General features: G+C 39.6%; 1 protein-coding gene across 11 annotated transcripts in view; it reads right to left on the bottom strand.

Moving 5' to 3' along the window:
• LRRC4C (leucine rich repeat containing 4C) overlaps positions 1 to 22,762 on the bottom strand; it is a 1,200,301-nt gene that overhangs the window by 136,116 nt on the left and 1,041,423 nt on the right. The window contains exon 1 of one of the 11 annotated variants that reach the window (XM_019470153.2): positions 18,631 to 18,779. The exons of the other annotated variants lie outside the window; for them this stretch is intronic. The gene's annotated coding sequence lies outside the window, so the exon portion shown is untranslated. Of the gene's footprint in view, positions 1 to 18,630; positions 18,780 to 22,762 lie in introns of those variants that run through there. 11 annotated transcript variants of the gene reach the window in all.

Raw genomic sequence — 22,762 nt, 5'->3', positions numbered from 1 at the left:
CTGGGTGCTGAGGTCTTTAAACACAAACAGTGCTTTCTACTTGGTTGGTGACTTATCAAATCACCTAGTACCTGCCTTTTTATAACAGGAAATGAATACCATTAACTATTGCAGCTAAAGACACTTCAAAGCGAGATACAAGAGGGTCATGATTCATGTTGCATCACAGACTTTCTATTCAAGAAAACCTGGAAAAAACCATCATGCTTCCTAATTTGAGTACAAAGAAAATTGTTTTGTGATTCTGAGTTTATATTAATGCAATGTTGTGTATGGTTTATGACTTTTATGATTTCATACAGAGCTCTAAAAGTCATCATGAAATTGTATCATTCTGAACAGCATTATACATTTAAAAGAAGATGGGGAAATATTAAAAGCATAAATAAGCCTTCTTTAGGAAAACCCGATCATTTTCAGAGACCGGATTAGTATTTATGTAACATCAAACTGTGGCATTGCCAAGATCAGTAAGAAAATAAAATAGGTTTCAAAATACGGCTTTTAACACATGACATTTTGGGACCCATATGGAGAATCTATATAGAACCATGATCACACCACAGGCTGTATGTATGTACTTCAGGATCACTCATGGACTGATCCAAAAGGAAACATGCTCATACGGAGAACCCATCCCTGGAGAGTGTGAATCAGCAGGTGAAGCTCCGGGATATGGACAACTTTACATTTCCTCAGGAGATCATGAGGCACAGTCAGGTTTGAGAACCACCAGTCCAGGGGCTCTAGGTAGAATCACATAAGTATCTTACTTTACCAAGCCCTGTTGTTTTCAACCCTTTTTAAAGCTGTTTTGAATTCTGTTCTTTTCAGCTTTCACCTTCTGAAGGATGAAGCTAATATTGATACTTAAAGGCTCTGTGTTTTAGATGGAACTTTAGCTTATAGGCCTCAAACAGGATTACTGTGAATTTATTTAAAATCTACAGCTGATGTTGCTATCTTAGAGAATTTTCAGAGTCTCATCCCAGCCGTACTCCTCATGCTAGAAACGTGATATTTCTCATAATGAAAGGTAATAGCAGTGATGCCCAGCAGTCAAGTCAACATTAAATGTCGGTTTAGCCTCGGGGCGCCTGGGTGGCTCAGTCAGTTAAGCGTCTGCTCAGGTCATGATCTGGCCGTTTGTGGGCTCGAGCCCCCCACGTTGGGCTCTGGGCTGACAGCTCAGAACCTAGAGCCTGCTTTGGATTCTGTGTCTCCCCCTCTCTCTGCCCCTCCCATGCTCCTGCTCTGTCTCTCAATAATAAATAGGCGTTAATAAAATTTAAATGTCTGTGTAGCCTAAAAAAGTATTCCACCACAAAGAATGTGTTGAAAGTGAATACCATAAGGAATAACAGTAGTTAACATTTATTGATTTCTTACTATGTGCCAGATAATCTGCTAGGTGCATGTTTTTGTTTTTGTTTTTTTTCACTTAATGATAACAGAATGAGGTGGGTATGACTCTCATCCCTATTTACAATGACTATTATTATACCTATTTGTTATTATCTCTACTTATGGTGAGAAAGCAGCATTTAGGAAATAGAGTTCTAAAGGAGTTCGAAGTGATAACACATGATGATGTCTAAATTCAAAGTCTACCTTCGAACTTGCTCTGACATATCCCACCATACCAACCCAAACTGATTATCAACACTACTCTGCAACAATGACAAAATCAAACTAACAAAATCCCACCATTTCTTTCTCTTTTATTTAACCTGAGACCTGTTTCACTAAATATTACACAATACGTCCATACCTCAGTTATTATGGGTTCAACTGAAGACCACACCAATAAAGGAAATATCGCAGGAAAGCAAGCCAAATGATTTTTTTTTTTTTTTGGTTTCCCACTGCATATGAGAACTACATGTGCAGTAGTATCATGTCTAAAAGGCAATGCACAGACCTTAATTAAAAGGATACTTTATTGCTAAAAATGCTAACCATCATCTGAGCTCTCAGAAAGTCATTATCTTTTTGCTGGTGGATGGTCTTGCCTGATGTCGGTGGTTGCTGACCGGTCAGGGTGGTGGGTGCCGAAGGCTGGAGTGGCCGTGGCAATTACTTAAAATAAGACAAGAGTGAAGTTTGCTGCATTAATGGACTCTTCCTTTCATGAATGCTGTCTCTGAATGATGTGATGCTGTTTGATAGCATTTCACCCACAGTAGAACCTTTTCAAAACCAGAATCAATCCTCTCAAACCCTGCCGCTGCCTAATCAACTAAGTTTATGTAATATTCCAAATCCTTTGCTGTCATTTCAACAATCTTCACAGCATCTGCCCCAGGAGTAGATCCCATCTCAGGGAACCACTTTCTTTGCTCACTCCTAAGAAGCGACCCCTCATCCATTCCAATTTTATCATGAGATGGCAGCCATTCAGTCCCATCTTCAGGCTACACTTCTAATTCTAAATTTCTCATGCTACTTCCACCGCATCTGCAGTTACTTCCTCCACGGAAGTCTTGAACCTTCAATGTGTTAAAAAAAAAAAACGCAAAATTTAATTATCTGTGAAGTACAATAAAGTGAAGTGCAATAAAATGAGCCATGTCTGTAAATAGCAAAGTTGTACGTATACTGAATAGGCTATTGCTAAATAGCCTTGGGTTTGTATACTCCAAAGGATGCAAATGTCTCATCCCTGCACCACTCCCGGAGTAAAACATTCCTGAATAGCAAGTTTCAGGAGATCAAATGGGGGTCTGTGGTAGTCCTTATATTTGAGGCAGATCCTGAAACATCTGGCTAATACATTTCCTTTTAGAACTTAGAATTCCTTCCTAGCATCTGTATCTTCTAAAAGAAGTGCAGAATGGAAGGAGGTTATATTACCCAAGACATATGAAACTAGTCCACATGTGGGTTTCTAGGGCAAGTCCAATGATTCTCCAGAAAGAGCAACTCTTGTGCCCTCCACCTTACCATTCTGGTTGGACAGCCAAGCTGATGGTCCATGCTTGCTGGAGGTGATGAGGAGGCATTCCTTTAGACGGGTACATAAATCAGGTCATTTCTTCTGTTATGGTATTGATAGCTCTACAATCCAGTTAAGGAAACACTGCACAGTCATTGTATCGCTTTGCTAGGGCTCCCATAACAAAATACCACAGGACGGGTGCCTTAAACAACAGAAATGAATTTTCTCACAGTTCTGCAGGCTAGAAGTCCAAGATCAAGGTGTCACAGGTTTGGCTTCTTTGGGGCCTCTCTCCTTAACTGGGAGATAGTCACCTTCTCACTGTCGTCTTACAATCTTTCCTCTGTGTGCATGCATGTCTGTGTCCAAATTTCTTCTTACAAGTCCACCAGTTGTTTGGAATTAGGACCCACCGTAAAGACTTCATCTGTATTATTTTAGTGTTTATTTTATTTTTGAGAGAGAGCACGAGAACACAAGCAGGGGAAGGACCGAGAGAGAGTGAGACAGAAAATCTGAAGCAGACTCCGTGCTGTCAGTGCAAAGCCCAATGTGGGCCTCAAACCCACGAACCATGACATCATGATCTGAGCTGCAGTTGGACGCTCAACCAACTGAGCCACCCAGCTGCTCCAAGACTTCATTTTAATTTAATTACCTCTTTAGAGACATAATCTCCAAATTCAGTCACATTTTGAGAGGTTAGGGTTAGGACCTCAAAATATGAATTTTGGAGAACACAATTCAGCCCATGACTGTTTAAAAAAAAACAGAGAAAGATTCTCTTCTATTTTATTTATAGAAGGTCTACTTTTTCAACCAATCTAAGAACGTGAATCCTTCTTACAATAAGGCAGAGGCGAAGAGAGGAGAGCGTGGCGATTGACTTTTATTTTCACACAGTTGCTCTTTGCACAGTTGATTGGAAGCTGGAAACTCAATAAACAAAGATTTCCGCTACCACTGGGTCTACAGCTGCAACTAACAAGATCATTGACTGTTTATAGGCAGAACGAAGTTGAAAGTTACCATGCGTATCAGGTGATTTTGATCACAGTAGTGTACACAAACAATCTGGGTAAGCTAGCTTTAATACTTTTTTTTCTTTCTGTTTTTGTTTCCTCAATAAGTTGGCTACTGGGAAAAAGCTCAGCATAATGACTTTGGAGCACCCACTGCAAGCCAGGTGTTGCCACAGAGTCTGAAACCCTCAATTTGAGTATCTTTTTAAAAATCATAAGAGACTTTTCTATACTCTAAAGGGATAGATGCACTTTAGGTCTCAAAATAATTTTTATCAACACGCCTAGCCCCTGTGCAACCCAGATATGTATCTTACCCAAGGAAAAGCAACTAGCTTGCTATTGCAGAACCAGTCGCCAAGGGACCCTTTCCTTTCCAGCAGCCTATAAACCCCAAACCTCTCATATATAAAAATTATGTAGCGTCCTCTGCTTTGCCATCTGTTTCCATCTTTTCAACAACACTGAATGTGGGAGCAGCTGCATTTCACAGACGAAGAGAGGGAGCTTCTGAAGGGTTAAAGGATTTTTCCTAAGTTACAGAGCACAAAAGGTCGGAAATGCAAGTTGAATTTCTTCCCTTACTAACTTTACAGCTCTATGTAACAGAGAGGATTTCATACCTAACATATACTGGTAGTGGCTAGCATAGCATAGCAGGCATTTAAGAACTTGCTCTGAACTGGACTACATCAAATGTGCTCACATCCTGGCTCAAGCTGAAGCTGCCTCAGTGAGTATGAGCTTGGGCTGCCCTGCCACAAAAAATTACTAAAACAGTATTTCTGCTCAACCTGAAACCTCTCATTCTCCACTCCCATCAATCCTGAATGTAGATCGCCATTTGTCAATATGGGTGAGGGGACATGAGGATCTCGTAAGGAAGGACTCTTTCACGGGTGACACACACATGGACATCTTGGTGGAGATCAATGGCTCCGTTCAGAACTGCATCCCAGACTTAGGGAATCATATGACGGCATTTTATCGTATCACATCGTATGACATGACAAACTAGGAATGAACCATAGTATGCAGACCACTTGCTTTATTTCCCAACTCACTCACTTATTAATATAATTCCAATCAGTCTAGCATTAAGTCCCATCCTTAAAGGTTCTGAGTGAAGTTCAGTGCTATAAAAATGTCATTAAAAACCTTAGCATGACACATCAATCCATTCTTGCACATTACAATAGGCAACAGGCATTCTCCAGATATATATCATCAGTCCATTACAATAGGCATTCTCCAAACTGAACATAAACCAAACACAGATACACTCAGGAGTTCCAGAAAGCTGAAGGTTTTCATTAGGTGGAAATTACATGAAAAGATGGAACGAATAATGAAAAAATATTTTGAGATTTCCATAAGAGCTAGCCTTATAGCCTTATAGTTAGCTTTTTCCCACCAGTAACCTAAAAAAACAAAACAAAACAAAACAAACCCCAGAAATAGCAACAATAAAATTCATCCACAAAGTGTGTAATACTATGAATCCAATCCTATACACTCTTGAAACAAAATAAAATGAACATCTGGGAACATAATAGACCCAAACCTTCCTTGGTATATCCATCTATGTCTGATTCAAACACTTAAGCCTGTGATAGATATATAAGAGGGTGGCTATGAGTTCTGACCTTACACGTGATGCAGGTAAATCCACTTCAAGAAATAGCTCTCCTTGGGGTGCCTGGATAGCTCAGTTGGTTGAGCATCTGACTCTTGATTTTGGCTCAGGTCATGATCTTACAATTTGATTCATGGGATCGAGCCCCACACTGGGTCCTGTGCTGACAACACAGAGCCTGCATGGGATTCTCTCTCTTTCCTTCTCACTCTGCCATGTCCTCGCTTGCTCTCTCTCTCTCAAATACATAAAAATTAAAAAAAAAAAGAAACAGCTTTCCTTTAGCAAAGATCCACACAAGTGATTCTCCTTGAAATAACTGAAAAATTGTGTGCATTGAGGGAGGAGGAGAAAAATCCGTTAGCTTTTATTGTCTTTGTAAGGTGTGTAAGACCCAAAGAGAAAGAACAGTTGATCCTGGGCCTATTCAACTCTTAGTGCATTAAAAATAAGGAAAAAAAACATGGGCACCTGGGTGGCTCAATCAGTTAAGGGGTCAATGCTTGATTTCAGTTCAGGTCACGATCCTAAGGTTCTGAGATCAAGCCCAAGTGTCAGGCTCTGCACTGACAGCATGGAGCCTGCTTGGGATTCTCTCTCTCTCCCACGCTCTCTGTGCCCCTCCCCTACTCGCATGGGCTCTAAATAAATCAACATTGTTTAAAATAAAAACAAAAGGAAAGAAAGAATAAAATTGTTGCTAGTGGAAATCTTAATTTCAATGAAACATCTTCATTTGCTTCAAAGTCTCAAACAAAAATCATCCTGGAGGAAAGCAAGTCTTATTACAAAAGCATTAATTAAATTATTCAGACTGCATGAACGGAGTGTAAACCTGTGATTCATTCTCTTTTTCTGTCACTGCAAAGACACCGAATGAATTACTGCCTCAAAGGGGGTAAAAAAAGATTCCTGAATGATAATATACCTTTTAAAAGGGGTTGTATATGTGAAAATTCAAACTCCTTGACTAAAAATTGATAATCTGTATATACTAGCTTTCCCACTCTTAGACACATATCTTACTTTGTGGAATGTACACACGTATCTCTTGAGTCCACAATTGTACACTTGTATCAAAACTATCCAAGGTACCCAATGTTTATTTTAATCAATCATTCTCATGCAACTGCAGAAAGATATTAGGAGCTGAAATTTAGCAGAAAGTACGTTCTCAAATGTGAAGATTTCTTTAACACATTTTTTTTCTTTTTACTTTCAACTGTTTAGTTGGGCTATATCTCTGCTAAAAACAGTTAAAACAATAGTATCTGGATTTTAAAGGAATGATATTTTAAAGGAATGCAAAACGTTTAAACTTCTTTAAAAGTTTATTTACTTATTTTTGAGAAAGAGAGAGAGCAGGGGAGGGGCAGAGAGAGAGGGAGACAGAAAATCTCAGGCAGGCTCTGTGCTGTCAGTGGGGAGCTGGACGTGGGGCTCGAACTCATGAACCCTGAGATCATGACCTGAGAAGAAATCAAGAGTCTGACGCTTAACAAACAGCCACCCAGGTGCCCTAAGGAATGTTGTTTTGAAATCATGTTTTTGATTATAAATTATAGAATGAGCAATGATTCTATCACACTTAATTCCAGCTATAAGTAGATTCCCTTTATAATGAAAAATGTGTCATTCTTGTACAAATGTGAAATAACCTTTCATTACTCTATTATCTCCCACATTCTATTTGTATATATATATATTTTTTTTTTTGCTTTTTAAAAAATGTTTGAGATAGTGTGAGTTGGGGAGGTGCAGAGAGGAGGGGGGGGAACAGAGGATCCAAAGCAGGCTATGCACTGAGAGCAGCAAGCCCGATGCCTTGAGCTGAAGTCGGACCCTCAACCAACTGAGCCACCCAGGAGCCACTCTATTTGTATTTTTTTTTCAATATATGAAGTTTATTGTCAAATTGGTTTCCATACAACACCCAGTGCTCATCCCAAAAGGTGCCCTCCTCAATACCCATCATCCACCCTCCCCTCCCTCCCACCCCCATCAACCCTCAGTTTGTTCTCAGTTTTTAAGAGTCTCTTATGCTTTGGCTCTCTCCCACTCTAACCTCTTTTTTTTTTCCTTCCCCTCCCCCATGGGTTTCTGTTACGTTTCTCAGGATCCACATAAGAGTGAAAACATATGGTATCTGTCTTTCTCTGTATGGCTTATTTCACTTAGCATAACACTCTCCAGTTCCATCCATGTTGTTACAAAGGGCCATATTTCATTCTTTCTCATTGCCACGTACTACTCCATTGTGTATATAAACCACAATTTCTTTATCCATTCATCAGTTGATGGACATTTTGGCTCTTTCCATAATTTGGCTATTGTTGAGAGTGCTGCTATAAACATTGGGGTACAAGTGCCCCTATGCATCAGTACTCCTGTATCCCTTGGGTAAATTCCTAGCAGTGCTAACTATTTGTATTTTTAATGACAGTATAATGCTGTTACATTGCAATGTGTTATACAGGAAAACACTGCAAGTAGAATCCAGACTTCTGAGTTATTATCTGCCAAGAAATATATATGTATATCTGTTTATGTGTGTATAAAATGTATACATTTTGAATATGCATATATGTATATGCATTTATGTGTATATATATGCATATGTGTACACACATATGCATATATACACACATAAAAATTTCAAATATTAAGTTAGAAATTTTTTAAATTTAAATGCAATGTATTAGGGAAAACTGTCATGTTTGTTTATTCTATGACAAATTAAAAGGGACTTAACAATTATCAATTCAATTTGGTCCATATAAGAGAAGACAATATGACCTTAGGCTTCTTCTTTTTGTCTGTCTTTTTCTTTCAGAATAAAGTCACAAATATAAAATGGTTGTACTATAAAATGAAGAGCTAACTATTTGGAAAAAAAATTTCTTAAGTAACTAAAGATTAACAACTAATTTATTAAAACTAATTCTTGGAATTATATTCATTCAATAATATTTTAAAACAATGTCTAGATATGTTTTAAAACTCAAAGTAGTGTCTTAAAACACAAATGTATGAAATGAATTTAGTAGTACTATTTGACATAATAATTCAAAATACTATGATAATGAAATTTACAAAAGAAAATTTACTCAAATTCATACTGCACTGAAATCAGAAAGATTAAATCTTTATATTAACAAATTCCAAGGTTTAAGTGTTCACTATACCATTTATTTTCTTTCAACACTGACTGAGTACCCACTATATATCAAAGAGGAAGACAAAGAAGAATGAGACTGGCTTCCTACATAGAAAAAGCTCTGCGGGCACCTGGGTGGCTCAGCCAGTTGAGTGTCTCACTCTTGGGTTTTAGCTCAGGTCATGATCTCATGGTTCATGGGATCAAGCCCCGCATTGAGGTTTATGCTGAGAGTTCAGAGGCTGCTTGGGATTCTCTCTCTCCCTTTCTCTCTGCCCGCCCCCTGCTGTCTCTAAATAAATAAATAAATAAATAAATAAATAAATAAATAAACTTAAAAAAAAACAAAAAAAGGAAAAGCTCTGAATGCTGTGGGGAAGATATTTAATAATCATGTAATTACTAAAGGATGTGATAAGTGCCATGGCAGATCTGTGTATGCAGTGCTGGGGGAGATCACCAGAGGCTACTACCAATGCAGCAATGGGAAGATAAGGTCAATTTATGCTATCAATCAGCACACACTGCACATGGAACAAATAAATGAACTGTCTAGAGACAATGACACTTAGTTCAGGACTCTTAACAGGGGTGCAAAGAACAGAAGGTATAGAAAATCAGAAACATAAATTTAGTACATTTTTCTTTTAATCCAATTACTTTAGACAAGTAACTGAACTGCCTGAATGGGCTCCAAGAAAAGCCTCTCTTACAACGGATGCTACTCTATTACAAACCATGTTCCACTCTATTTTATCATACAACATATATTATTAGCTAGATACTATTTACAGAGATTTGAAAAAAGACATGAATCCCTATATAAATGGAAAAAAATGTCAAAAAAGTAGGTAAGCACAATTCTGTGACAAATGGTCACCATACCTATCATTCACTGGCGGTTACTATGTATAGAGAAAAAAAGAATGAAACAAAATGTGATTCCTGGAAACAAACATGAAAATAGATTTCAAGTCAATACTTTTCCTGAAAACCAGCAGATGGCTCTGATGCGAGGTGTGGAACCCTATTACAGTTTCTTATATAAGTCCTTTCTGATGGAAAGGAGGTGAGGATTTCAGCCCCTGTGGAGGTCTACTTTCCTCACGGGCTTGGGGCCAGGCGGGCAGTGGCCACGGGGGCATCTGGCATGGAATAGATATCACTAAAGTCTCAGTAAGCATCCAAAGAGTATTCACCAGGTATATGAAAAGTAGAATTGAAGCAGTGGCCAGTAAGCAGGGCAAGGTCAAGAAGAACAAGCAATGATTGTTTCTATAAACACAAAGTCACAAAGAATGGAATTCTGCCCACTGCAGTATCGGTCATTTGGCTGTTCCCCAGATGCATGAATACTTCTGAGAAACAGCGAGATAGCTATCTAGTGTGGGAAGTCAAAGGAGATTTCAGGGGGAGGGAAAGATTCCCGTCAAGCCTCTGGCCACATCCAGGGTTTCCCTTTTAATGAGTTAATATAAACATCAAACCAAGTGCTGAATCAATGAATTCACCTACTTAATTTCGTAGTTAATTAGTGGAAGCAAGTCTGAAATGAAGTGCTTACCCTGCGGAATAGCCACACACACAAAAAAAGGCAACTCTAATGTGGACGACTTGGCTAGACATAGATAGGAGAGGAAAGAAATACATTTGACAAGCATGATGGGAAAAAAAGGCAGAGGAGGGTAAGATGTGCAGAAAGGAAATTAGCCATCGGGAATATCCGAGAAGGGGAACAAGAAAAATGCATTTCCACTCTCTCTGGCAAATATAGTCCTGTTACCTGCAAATAGTTCCGTGAAATGTCTTAGACTTCAGAAAGAGAGAGCTAAAAGGAACACTACAGAGCATCTAAATCAAAACTCTTCATTTTATAGATTCAGAAGGCTCAGAGAGGGGAGGTAACCTGCTTAGCATCCAATAGCCAGAAAGTAGGAGCAGCAGCATCAGAATGTTACCTTTCTTTGACAATGGCATTCGACACTGGGAAAAAGTCATTATCAAAATGCTATGGTGATATGGACTGCCATTTTCTATTTTACCTACAACCACCTGTTCAAAGTTTTTCCCAGGACTCTAGTGTTTATATCTTATTGTAGTGTCAATAGGCTACTATTGAGCTATTGAAGTTAATGACAGACATGGAGGTCACACATCATAAACATAACTTAGTTTGCCAAGTAATGACATTAGAAGAAAAATAATGCCATATATATCATAGTCATTCACCTTTAAAAAAAGGGGGAGGGGCATCTGACCCTATGAAATGACAAAGAAAAAAAAGTTCAACTTTTTAAATCATATAAGTTTGCTGGGTGCCTGGGTGACTCTGTAGGGTAAGCGGCCGACTTCAGCTCAGGTCATGATCTTGTGGTCAGTTCGAGTCCCGCGTCAGACTCAGTGCTGACAACTCAGAGCCTGGAGCCTGCTTTGGATTCTGTCTCCCTCTCTCTCTGCCCCTCCCCCATTCATGCACGCGCTCTCTCTCTCTCTCTCTCTCTCTCTCTCTCTCTCTCAAAAATAAATAAACATTAAAGAAAATGTAAATCCTATCTAAAGTGCTAAATTCACTACATTTTGCTTGTTTCCCCTATTTGTTTTTGCAAACCTCATCATGACACCTTCCCATTTTGTGGGTTAGCTTCAGAAATCAATGCTACATATCTGAATAATGGGCAAACACAGGCAGGAGATTTAAAACATTAATAGCTGCAACTTCGTTACACTCTTATAACTGTCACAGAACAAGAAGTTGGAAAAAGAAACATCATGTACACATGAATGTGCCCCTTGGGAAATCCATCTATCATGTCAGCGCTATGGAACAACAGAAGTAGGGAAGCTTGTGAAGAAGACAAGCATGCCTTTGCCCACAGAAGCGTATTGCTTTGACTATGGAGTTCCATATCCCTGCTAAGCAAACAGCAACAGGAAACCTAGGGGTCTGAATTACTGCTCTTTGAATAGCAGCTCTCTCAAGGAATCCTACAGGACACTCAGCAAAGCAGAGTTCGTCTTGTTGCAAAGACGGCATGCTGCTAGGTGGGTGCCCCTAGTAGAGAAGGTTGACTAGCCCCAAGTAGAGTCTATGAGGTCATCTATTAGGAAAAATAATGAAAAAAATAATGAAAAAGAAAGCAATGTTTTGTTTTGTTTTGTTTAAGATTGGGAGTTGGAAGCTTATGAAGCCAAACTTTTTTTTTTGTTTTTCCTGCTATGAAGATAGATTGGGTAGCTCCTCTGTGTTAGGCATGGAGGGGAGGACACAGAAGTGCCAGTCAAGGAGCTGACCTCAGGGAGCCTTCACCCCAGGTCAGGAAACAAATAGGTACATAGAACAATTGCCCATACAAAGCAGTGTGTAGGAAATGGCAACAATATGGTTAGAAATATATACTGAAGTTGAGAGAAAAAGAGCTGAGAGAGAGGCCCTCTAGAGCAGTGCCAGATTTCAGGGTCTGGCATTTATTTTCCAAGTGAGGGTTTGCTACCAGGAGAACAGCAATGCCTTTGGAAAATAAATAACTGGTGATAAAGGTGGATGGGGAGGAGAAGGGCAAATCAGGGCATGATTATAGTTATCCGGGCCTGATAAGTACTAAAAGCCTGAGTTAGGGTAGGAAAGGGGCATATTCTGGAGACAACAAGAAGCAAGAACTACTCTGTCTGTCAGCCCCCAGGGACAGGAAGCAATTGTTCAGATATCATAAAAAAGCGAAAAGCACCAAAGCCTCTTCTGTTTGTTTCTAAAAGCATTAGATTTGGGGATAAGAAGCCGCAACTGATATTACAGTCACTTCATATTCTTTAAACAGAGGATATTGGGTCAAATATACAGTAGGCAATGAGGAGAATAATTCTCAGATGTCAAACCAGGCCCTGAATCCACAATCTATTGCCCTGTGTGCATTCTTTCTCTATCTTGAATCACAGAGAAAGATGAATAGCACAAGGCTCTAAGAGGCCCTTCAGAAGTCATGTGGGAATTCAGAACACTAAGATAAACTGGTGGGGATTATGTGTATGCATGCGTGTGTGTGTGTGTGTATGTGTGTGTGTGTGTGTGTGTGTGCGTGCATACGCACGCACGCACATGCACGCATGAGCAAGTGTTTGTGTCCATAGAGCCTATAATTGCTGTGTGTGTGCTCGCTTTCTGTGCTCTTGCATTGTATGTGTCATAAGCGAAAGACGTGTGATACAGTGAATGAGTAAGGAAAGTGTTTGGGGCATTGCCTCCTAACTGGCCCAATGCCTGGATATGCTGAGGACAGCAATTTTGTTTAGCGGCTTCTTGGGAAAGGCAGCAAAAACAGTGTCCCAGAGCTATCTCCCCTTTGGCTTCTCAAGCATACCATGCTGGTCGGATAGAATAGTCTTAGGGACTATAAGGAAAGGACCCAATCACCCCTTTCTATCTACAGAGGAGGGTGTCTTTTGATGGTTACAATGAGACAAGAAATACATAGTAGAGCCGTATGCAGCTAAGCATGTGATGCTTGTGTCCTACTGTCTTCAGGAAGAAGGCCTACCAACCACTAGTATCTGCTGAGATACTCAAAGTTGCCAGGGACCATGGGGGGGGGGGGTAGTAAATGCTTCTTCATTCTGCCCAACAGAAGACAAACAATAAGGCCACCTAAAAACACTCGTGTAGTTTACCTGACGTGATCTCAAATGGTTGATATAGTTCAACTATCCAGAGTTGTGCCTTAGCAGCTGCCCTCAACCAAACTAGAGCCTGAAAAACTACTACAACAGACTGGCAAAGCTAAGGACACAGAAAAAAAATTCAAAAACAAGTGAGGTTTAATGGAAAGAGTTACAGCTCTTGGTGTTTTGATTGCTTTACACTTAAAGAAACCAAGTTTAAGTGGTGTTTTGCTGTTGTCCTTGTTGTTGTCGTTGTTTATATGAAGTAGACTCATGTGAGAGGCAGCCTAGCAGAACAGAAAAAGCACAGGGCTGACCAAACTTTCAAAACAGCTGTGTCATTCATCAGCTCTGTGGCATGGATATGTCAACTGAGCCTACTGAAACTTTGCTTTCCTCAAGTCTAAAAAAAAAAACAAAAAACAAACAAACAAAAAAAAACATGCCTATTTGCTTGTGGATCCATGTCATTACAGAGGTGAAGCATTTAGAACAGTGCTTACACGTAACAATAGACCAACAAGTGTCAACTATTACTGTCATTTTTTGCATTTTATTATTATTATTATTATTATTATTATTATTATTACTACTACTACTACTATAGTAGTTTTTGCAAGGGTACAATGAGATAAAACATGAAAAATAACCCACTACCATTTCTACTATATAAAAGGTGGTCAATAAATTGGTGTCTTCTTCACTATTGTAGATCTCTAGGTCCTACCTATTCTACCAGCATTTTGCTCTCCAACAGCTCTTATGAGAAGCATTTGGACTTGCTTAGAGTCTCAATTCAAGCAGGCCACTATGTAAGTATAAGTAAAGTATCCACAGTGTGCACGATACAGTACACACAGTGTGAGGACCACAGATAATAATTCCCAGTCCTTGAACTCGGTGAGCAGTCCTGTCTTTAAATGGATCACCTTAACAAATATTTGTATCCAAAGCCCAGTAAGTATTTCTTCCACCTTGCCTTATATTAAGGAGCAAAGGACATTGTGCCATATTACATGGATTAGTATCTCTGGGTAGGCAGAACGGAGAGTTTGGGCATGGACTATGTCACTGCTGCGATCTTTGTAGTGACCAATTAAATGAAATCAAAGCTGGATAGAAGCACACCCTTGGCTGGTGCAGGTGACCAGGAACATGGGTGTTTGAGGCGGTTTAAAGAACCTCTACCGATGAACTGTTCTTGCCTGAAGAGGAGTCTTTTGTTTTTGTTTTTGTTTCCACACTTCCAGAAAAGCTTGTAAACTCCCATTCAAAAACAAAAACGTGTTCCTAAGAGATGAAAGGGGCAAGGCAGAAACAGCATGAAGGCAGATGAAGTTGTTCCTCTGAAAAATTGATGGCTACAGCCAGATGATTTGCTGGAAGAACAAAACTCCTTAGGTGGTTATTAAAACTTCAATACCTATACACAGTGTAGGATTACAGACAAGTATGAACAAAAGTAACCCTTGTAGCAAGTTACTGTCTGAAGCATAACAACTCATCCTTCCCACTCTCCACCATTAGACCCATGGTATTTATCTGTGATTATCTCTCCAGCACCTAATTCCCCTTGTCTCTTGATAACTTCTGAATTCCATTTGGATATGTATTTGACTGTCAGTTCCATTCCCTTGAGGCCAATCATGAGTCAGTGAGTGGGCATATAACCTAAAAGTCCGGTTAGATTAGATCTTAGGATGCTCTTTGGAAATGGTAGGACAAACTTGTGAATCTTTCTTTGGTGGATGAATTACAGGATGCAAAACAACAGTCTGAGGATGAAAATGGTCCATGGAAGAAGGCTGAGCTACAAGAATTACACAGAAAATAGAGCAGGGGCTCCTATGACATGGTTAGCATCTGGATCAAACCATGCCTGAACTCTATGTACCACAGTACTTTTCAATTGTGTGTGCCAATAAATTCTCTTTTTTTCTTAACTAAGCTAGTGTTATTTTTTCTTATTTCCAATCTAAGGCATCATAACTGATGTAAAACCCAAGAGACTGACCCCACAAAAACAAACCAAAAATACCCTAATACGGATGGATGGAAACCATCTATCCAGAACAAATGCAACAAAAATTTATTTCAATGATTCTATCTTTTCTGCTTTCCAAGCTGTCAGTTATACCCAAAATATCAGAAACTTCACAATTTCAAATTCAGAAACTCATCTTCAAAAATGACTTTTCCTTTTTCACTAAACTATCAGCCCTTAATTATTTTTAATTTTGTTCTGCCTGAGGCACATGCCTTGTGACTATTTCATAACACTGTTATATGAAAACACTGTTCATATTTTCACAAACAAAGGCTTGAATGTTTTTCATGTGCAAACATTCTGCTTAAAGTTTTACACACATTACCTCAAGTATAATTCATAAGTCTGCACTGTATTTATTCCCATGTTGCAGATGAGAAAGGTGAGGTTCAAAAGAGTAAGTAAATCACCCAAAGTCACGGATCTAAGAAGTGAGAAGGCTCAGTTTGATTTGGCTCCCATGTCTATGCTTTTACGTCAACTATCTTGTAGGATCATCATATGTCCCAAATAAGAGATATGCAGAGTGCCTGACAGGTAGCTAGTACTCGGCCTATGGCAGCTCTTAGCGTTACTGATGGAGCTATGCTTTGGCAGATAAAAAGGGATTCTAAAATCTCTAGTATACGAATCTGAGAAAAAGCAAAAAAGTATCCAATACCACAAAGGTCCCTCATGACTTATTTGGTTCTGAACTACCCATCTTCCATTTCAGGTGAGTATCCGGGCATATTTGCAGGGGAGCCGACAAACAGCTTTCACGGGGAAAAGAGAGGGAACTTCTGGGTGTCAGCACCCACTGGCTGCCTCAAACCTATCGGTGATGCTCAAATCCTTCCTATTTCCTCACTGCAAACACCTAGGGGATGTGTTGAGCCTCATCCCCGGCCAGACTGAAAGGCCCAGAGGCGCCTCACAATGAACAGTGCACAGAGAGCGATGGGACTGGAGCCTTTAATACAGACAGAGCCTCTGTCCCTTCTTGGCCGCAGCGAACAGCAGCAGGGTAGGACGTGAAGTGATGGCGCTGTGCCGGCAAAGCACTTTGGCACATGCCGGGATATGAAAGGCTCTAATGAGACCCATTTCACAATTCACTGGCCACGTGCATTAAGCAGGCAAAGATTTCTTCCTAACATTCCTGCAATCTATCCTATGGCCCAGGTCTGCATGCGACAGGGTTCACCCCCACCCTACCCCCACTAAACCAGATCTCTCACTGTCCCCTCACTTCACTTTCTTTGGCAGTAAAAGAAGCCAGTGGAGAGGCAGCAACCTAGCTTTAAAGAGACAGGAGGCGTTTCCAACTGCAGATCTCTCCTGGGGTCTACGGGAACCTTCCACAGACGGGCAGTGCATGCTAATCCCTCCACTGGTTAAGAGACTGGGCTCCTTCATAGTAAAGTCATTGTTCTTTCTAATTGTCAGGGACTGCTGCTCTGCACTTGCCTGGAGCCATCCAATTAACATATCACCACAACACCAACCATTATAATATGTTCTATGTCCTACCAACAAGGGAAAGCCCCAACCCTGCTTCCATCCACAGCTTCTATCTAATTAGGTCTTTAATGTGTAAACAGACGGGGAAAACAGAAACGCGGATAGAAGGCTGTATGTCTGACTCACTTTCTGCCTAAAACCAACCTCATGGAGTTGGAATATTTCTGTTGTTAATGGGGAGTGAGTTAAGAAAGTGAGAACAAAAGAAGGGACGGAGAGAGGAGGGAAAGAAGGGGGAGGTAAGGACTAAGGATGGAGAGAGACAGGGAGGGATGAAGCGAGGATGAGAAGGAGAGGGGAAGGCTGTTTGCTGCTTTGGGGAATTGAAAAAAAAAAACATGTAACTTCTGCTGGAAACTATTGCCATGGCAACGTGCAAACAATACAGAGAAAGCCTTTATAGTTCCATTCTTGCCTTCCTGAACACCACTGTGTAGATGTTAACTCTTTTAGGGTGGCTTCTGACTTTCTGCCTTTTCAGTTAGAAGAAAGCAGTCCCCTGGCTCATTCCCCATAATGCATTTGAATTCATTCAGCCACACACATCTCTGGTCCCTTCTCAGGTGAGTCTCTCTAGAGACCAGCTAACTACACTATCAGCATTCTCTCTGCCCAGATCAGAACAGCCAGGCTCATGGTAATCTCAATCTGTCAGTGGAACACCTCCCCGGCTCCCCCATTCCCCTCATTCCCATGTAAGGCTGTAAAATCAGCACAATACGAGATCTGGCTCAGATTCAACTGTCAACCGTTCAATTGTAAATCATTGCATTTTAAACCATTCGTGTCTACATTTTGAAATGTCACGCACCTTTTTAAAAACCGCTGCATACTTAGTTACTAAAGTTCTCACCATCATAATTAGGTCATCGGTTCAAGAAAACCTGTCTACTGTCCTGAGAATAGTACTACAATTCTCAGGCTCAAAAAACTATAAAATGATCAGCAGTTATCAACAACAGCACACCTTTTTAAACATCACAAATCAATCAATCAACTTGTTCTAGGAAGGACCACATCACAATAACAGATGACTGTAATAACAGGAGGACAGTATTAGTCATAAGAAAAAGACCTTATTTACTATTTTTTTAATCTGTGAAACCAATCCCCATCCCAGATACCCACCTTAGCAACAAACACAGGAATATCATTGAATGGCTACATTCTCCCACATCCCGTAAGTGACTTGGCCAAAACTGATTGGATAAAACAAATGGACCTCTCCAAGAAAACAGTGTTGTCTCAGCAGTTTGTAATTTGGCAAGAAGCAGAGACCAAACTTAGCATTTGCTCTTCTAAAGGAAACTTCCCTTGCACACCACCCCTTCTCCCGCCACCACGCATACCAGATCCCAATGCTTTATCACAAAGGATGGAGTTACTAGGCAGAGGGTATTGCTTTGGAAGTTCTGGGACCAAAATCTTGTTGAGAGGATTCAAAGGTATAGCTAGATTTAAAAAGCACTGTGAAGCACTGGTATTAATGCTCTTATTTACTATTATTAGAAATTAATAATGGTAATCCCTAAACTTGAAAAAAGAACTACAACTAAAAGAAAACTTTAAAAAAAAAGTCTAAAGGAAAAAGAAATGATCGAATTCAACAAATTCAAGACATTGATTTACATTCAAACATTGAAGAATAAAATAAAGCCATAATCAGTGTCTTACCATTTAGCACCTTATTTTTTTCATCTAATCCAGGTCTTCTGTTTCTTATGAAGGGAGGAAGTGTCCTTCTGAAACATGATGCTGGAACATCTTCTGAGATATACCAGGCTCCATAAAGTCAGCTGTTTCCATGGTGTAAAAGGTGACTACAACCCACCAAATGTTATAATCCAGGCATTTTCACTAAAGAGACCATCTTTTTTCATCCTCCCACTGCATGAGTCCATATTTGGGCAATACGCAAAATTAAAAGGCATAGTCTCTTTCCAATAGTCACTCATGAGTAAAAGGGCCACTTCATATAACTGCACAGGTTGTGCAAAATGTCCAACTGCAAGGAACACCTTCCTTCTCATAAACAATATGCTTTGTGAACAGTGCCACCGAAGAGTCTGCGTGGCAAAGCCTATAGTGAGCCTATTGGCACCTATAAATTAGAGCATAAAATTCACACTAAAATATATTTATAGAACTATTTTCACAACGGCTATCCTCAAAGACAGCTATCACCAATATTGCAAAAAGCCAACTAGAAATCATGCAGGTACTCCTACAATTGCATATGGTAATTAAAACCCCTTTCCTTTTGGCTCAGTTTATGGCTCAGTCATGGCAACAATGCTTACCTGGGTTAGTTCTAGAGGGATGACTGGCAAGTATATGTTTTCAATTAGGGAAAATGGAGAAACAAATTGCAAAGTAGTTCTGACACATTGGGTCCCTAAATGAAAAAAATATTTAAAGGTGATTCCGATGGTGAAAATATTGGAAAAATGATGGCCTACACCATAAACTGAATTGAAGGAACTTCTTCACTCTAAAAATGCGTCAGATCATTAGATCAGTCCACTCATTTGTTGGTGCTACCAAACTCATTGAGAACTCCTGTCCATTATGTTAGTTAGATACGGGATATGACAAGGTGAGTAAGATGAGGCCCATATCCTAAAAGAGGTCACAGTCTTGTAGGTTTTAGCCAAATAAATAGGTGTTATAACAGTAATAAAAGCTATTATAGATTTATTATTATTATTATTAATTATTATTATTATTAAAGTAATCTCTACACCCAACGTGGGACTCAAATTCACGACCCTTAGATCAAGAGTTGCATGCTCTATGTACTGAGCCAGCCAGGTGCCCCTAAAGCTATTACAGATCTCTGAACAAAATGCTGGTGTATAGAGAGGATAGGGGGACTCTGCGGGTCTGGGGACACCAGGAGAGGTTTTTTCCAGAGGAGATAATTTGCTGTGAGATTTGAAGTATGAGTATATCTTAGGCACATGGATGAGGTCTCACGAAGTTTGAGCCAAAACTAGCCTAGGGTATCTCCAGAAGAATAAAATACTCAGTAGATTAGGCAGGCAAGGTAGTTCCTATTGCTATGAATAGGCTGGCCAGATTCTATTATCAAGAGAAGAATTTTGATTTTATCCTGTAAATGTATTTATAGAATATAGAGAATGGGATGTCCAGATTTATTTCTTAGGATGATCCTTTTAAAGAAGGAATGAATAATGGACTACACTGAAGAAGAGCTGGCGTCATCAGAAGACATCTAGGAGAGAAACAATGGAATCCAGGCAGGGGGACAAAAGAGCTGAGTTTAAGACAGAGAGTAGATTGATGATTGATTTGATGAGTCACTGGATATGAAGGAGGTAAAAGAGGTATTGATATCATTTGTAACTGAAAATATATAGGCTTCCGGAGGGCAAACAATCAGTTACAGTTGGGGTATTAAGTTTGTAAGGTCTACAGCAGACCAGATAAGTGAATAGGAGCTTGCTGGCAATGGAGACTTAGGAGCCACAAGGGGGGCTGAGGCCAAGGATTTAGTGTCATCTCTTAAAATAAGCCCAGGTGACATCTCCTAAGAATGCAGAGAGAGGAAGAGACAGACAGACAGACAGGCAGAGAGAACAGAATAGAATACAGTAGAGTAGAGTAGAATAGAGTAGAGTAGAGTAGAGTAGAGTAGAGTAGAGTAGAGTAGAATAGATTCAAAGGAGGAAGCCTTCAACAGGAAGGCTGGAGGAGGGTGAAGTGAAATTAATAAAGGAAGGTATAGTGAGCAGCACCTTAAACTTCTGGAGGGGTTTCAGAAAGCCAGAGGTAGTAATGGCATCGACAGGTACAGACAGATCAATTATGATGAGACCTGAGATCAGGCATTGGGTGCCTCCCATTAGGAGCATCTCTGGTTTGTATGATATTGTAACTAAACACCAAACTTAATATTAACATTGACCTCATTTCCCATACAGCTTTGAACTTCCAGATACTCTCAGGGCAATTTGCAAAGCCGTTCTATTAGTATGTTGAGTGAGGTAGGGCAATTTTCCCCAAGTGTTTCTTACTTGTCCCTTTCTCACTTAGGGACACACTTGGACATTATTGAAGACTGATAACAATATGCAAGGTATGTGACCTGAGCATCTTGGTATAACCTTTGTTTCAAGAAACAGGGAAAACGAAGACTATAGCCATCTCAATCTCAATTAAAATATTCAGACTGAGTACTAGGCTAGATGATGGTGAGCTGGCAAGTTTATTTGTTACCAAGTCAGCAAGCCTGAATTTACTGATTCTCAGGTTCTAAAGCCAGAAGAAATATAGCTTCTACTTCTAGCTGCATTCATTAGTTGCTGTATAACCTTAGACAAATTATTTAGCCTCTTTGTGTTTCAGTTCTCTAGATGAGAATTAAGCAGAAAGCTGTATAATTTCGACACAGTGCCTGGTGCATACCAAATGCTCAATAAATGGTAGTTCCCATTGCTATCAGGAAATTATCCTCATGATCTCCATAAGTGTTAAAAGCTTCCTTCCATGAGCATAGAAATCTACCATCAGCTGATGCCAAGGTTGAAATAAAAGTTTATTCGTCTTACATAAGTTTTTTCATCATTTTTAGACTTCATTATAAAAATGACTGACATTAGCAGCATTATCAAAAGTAATATTACCAACTTTGATGGTAAGTTGGCAAAATCTTTCATTTACATATTCAGTATAAATATAAAGCAAAACACTCAAGAGACTTTCAGTTAAACGTTCCCATTTCTGTGAAAAATAACCAAAGATTTCAATGAAAAGAAAGTGAGCTAGCATTTATTGTGAACTGATCATGTGCCAAATGCATAGACATCTCAATGCTCCCAAAATAACTGCAAAAAAAAATTATCTCTATTCTTACAGTTGAGGAAACTGAGGCCTAGAAAGGTTAATTTCTACTTAGGATCCACCAGCTAACAGGTGTGAAACAAATTTGGAATTCAATGTCCATCTATTCCAAATCCCATTATATTTCCCCTACAAACACTTTAGAGATTTCCTTCACCTTTTTATCCTACGTGTCTACCATTATAACATTCATTTTGCTTTCCTCTTAGAATACTATACTCTACATTTTAACAACTAGTATCCCAAGATCAGGGATTAATATTTTCAGTTTCTAGAAATCCTGAATTCCTAGGTAGTCAATTATAAATTCAGAATCCAAAAATCTTAGCTTGAAGAAATCTTAATTTTTACATTTAAGAGAGGAGAATAGAAACCTGACCTAAACGAGGTAAAATGACTCAAACAAATTGTTACAGTCCCTTACTGATAGCATCAAGAGTAGGAAAAATACACTGTATCACCCAACTTTCGGACCTCAAGATTTCCAACATAAGGGAGCCACTCAATAGATGCTTAATCTGTGTGTATGTGTGGGTACAGATATCACCACACACACACACACACACACACACACACACACACACACGCACGCACACACACACAGAGTCCGTATAGCCATTGGCATTTCTCATTAAGCCTCCCTAGATTCCTGAAAGCCAGGTTTCATGTTGGTAGGCAGGTGCGAGCACACAGATACACATGCGTTTGAGTTTTTTGGAGGGGATGTCTCAAACCAAATTCAATTAGCCATTCAAAGACTATCTACCGCATGGACACTGTTTGTCAGACACTCTTCTGAGATGCTGAAAACATGCCAGAAAACAAATACAACCCTCGCCATCAGAGAGCGTTACAAGCACACTGTCTCAGCCACAGGATCTGCCCGCCCAAATTTCAACTGTCAAATTTACATCTCTCCAGAGGAATCCTTTTGAAGAAACAG

The sequence above is a fragment of the Panthera pardus genome, unplaced genomic scaffold (assembly GCF_024362965.1).
Source record: "Panthera pardus isolate Hobbes unplaced genomic scaffold, ASM2436296v1 HiC_scaffold_12, whole genome shotgun sequence".
NCBI classification, from domain to species: Eukaryota; Metazoa; Chordata; class Mammalia; order Carnivora; family Felidae; genus Panthera; species Panthera pardus.
This window is presented reverse-complemented; position numbering and strand designations above follow the sequence as displayed.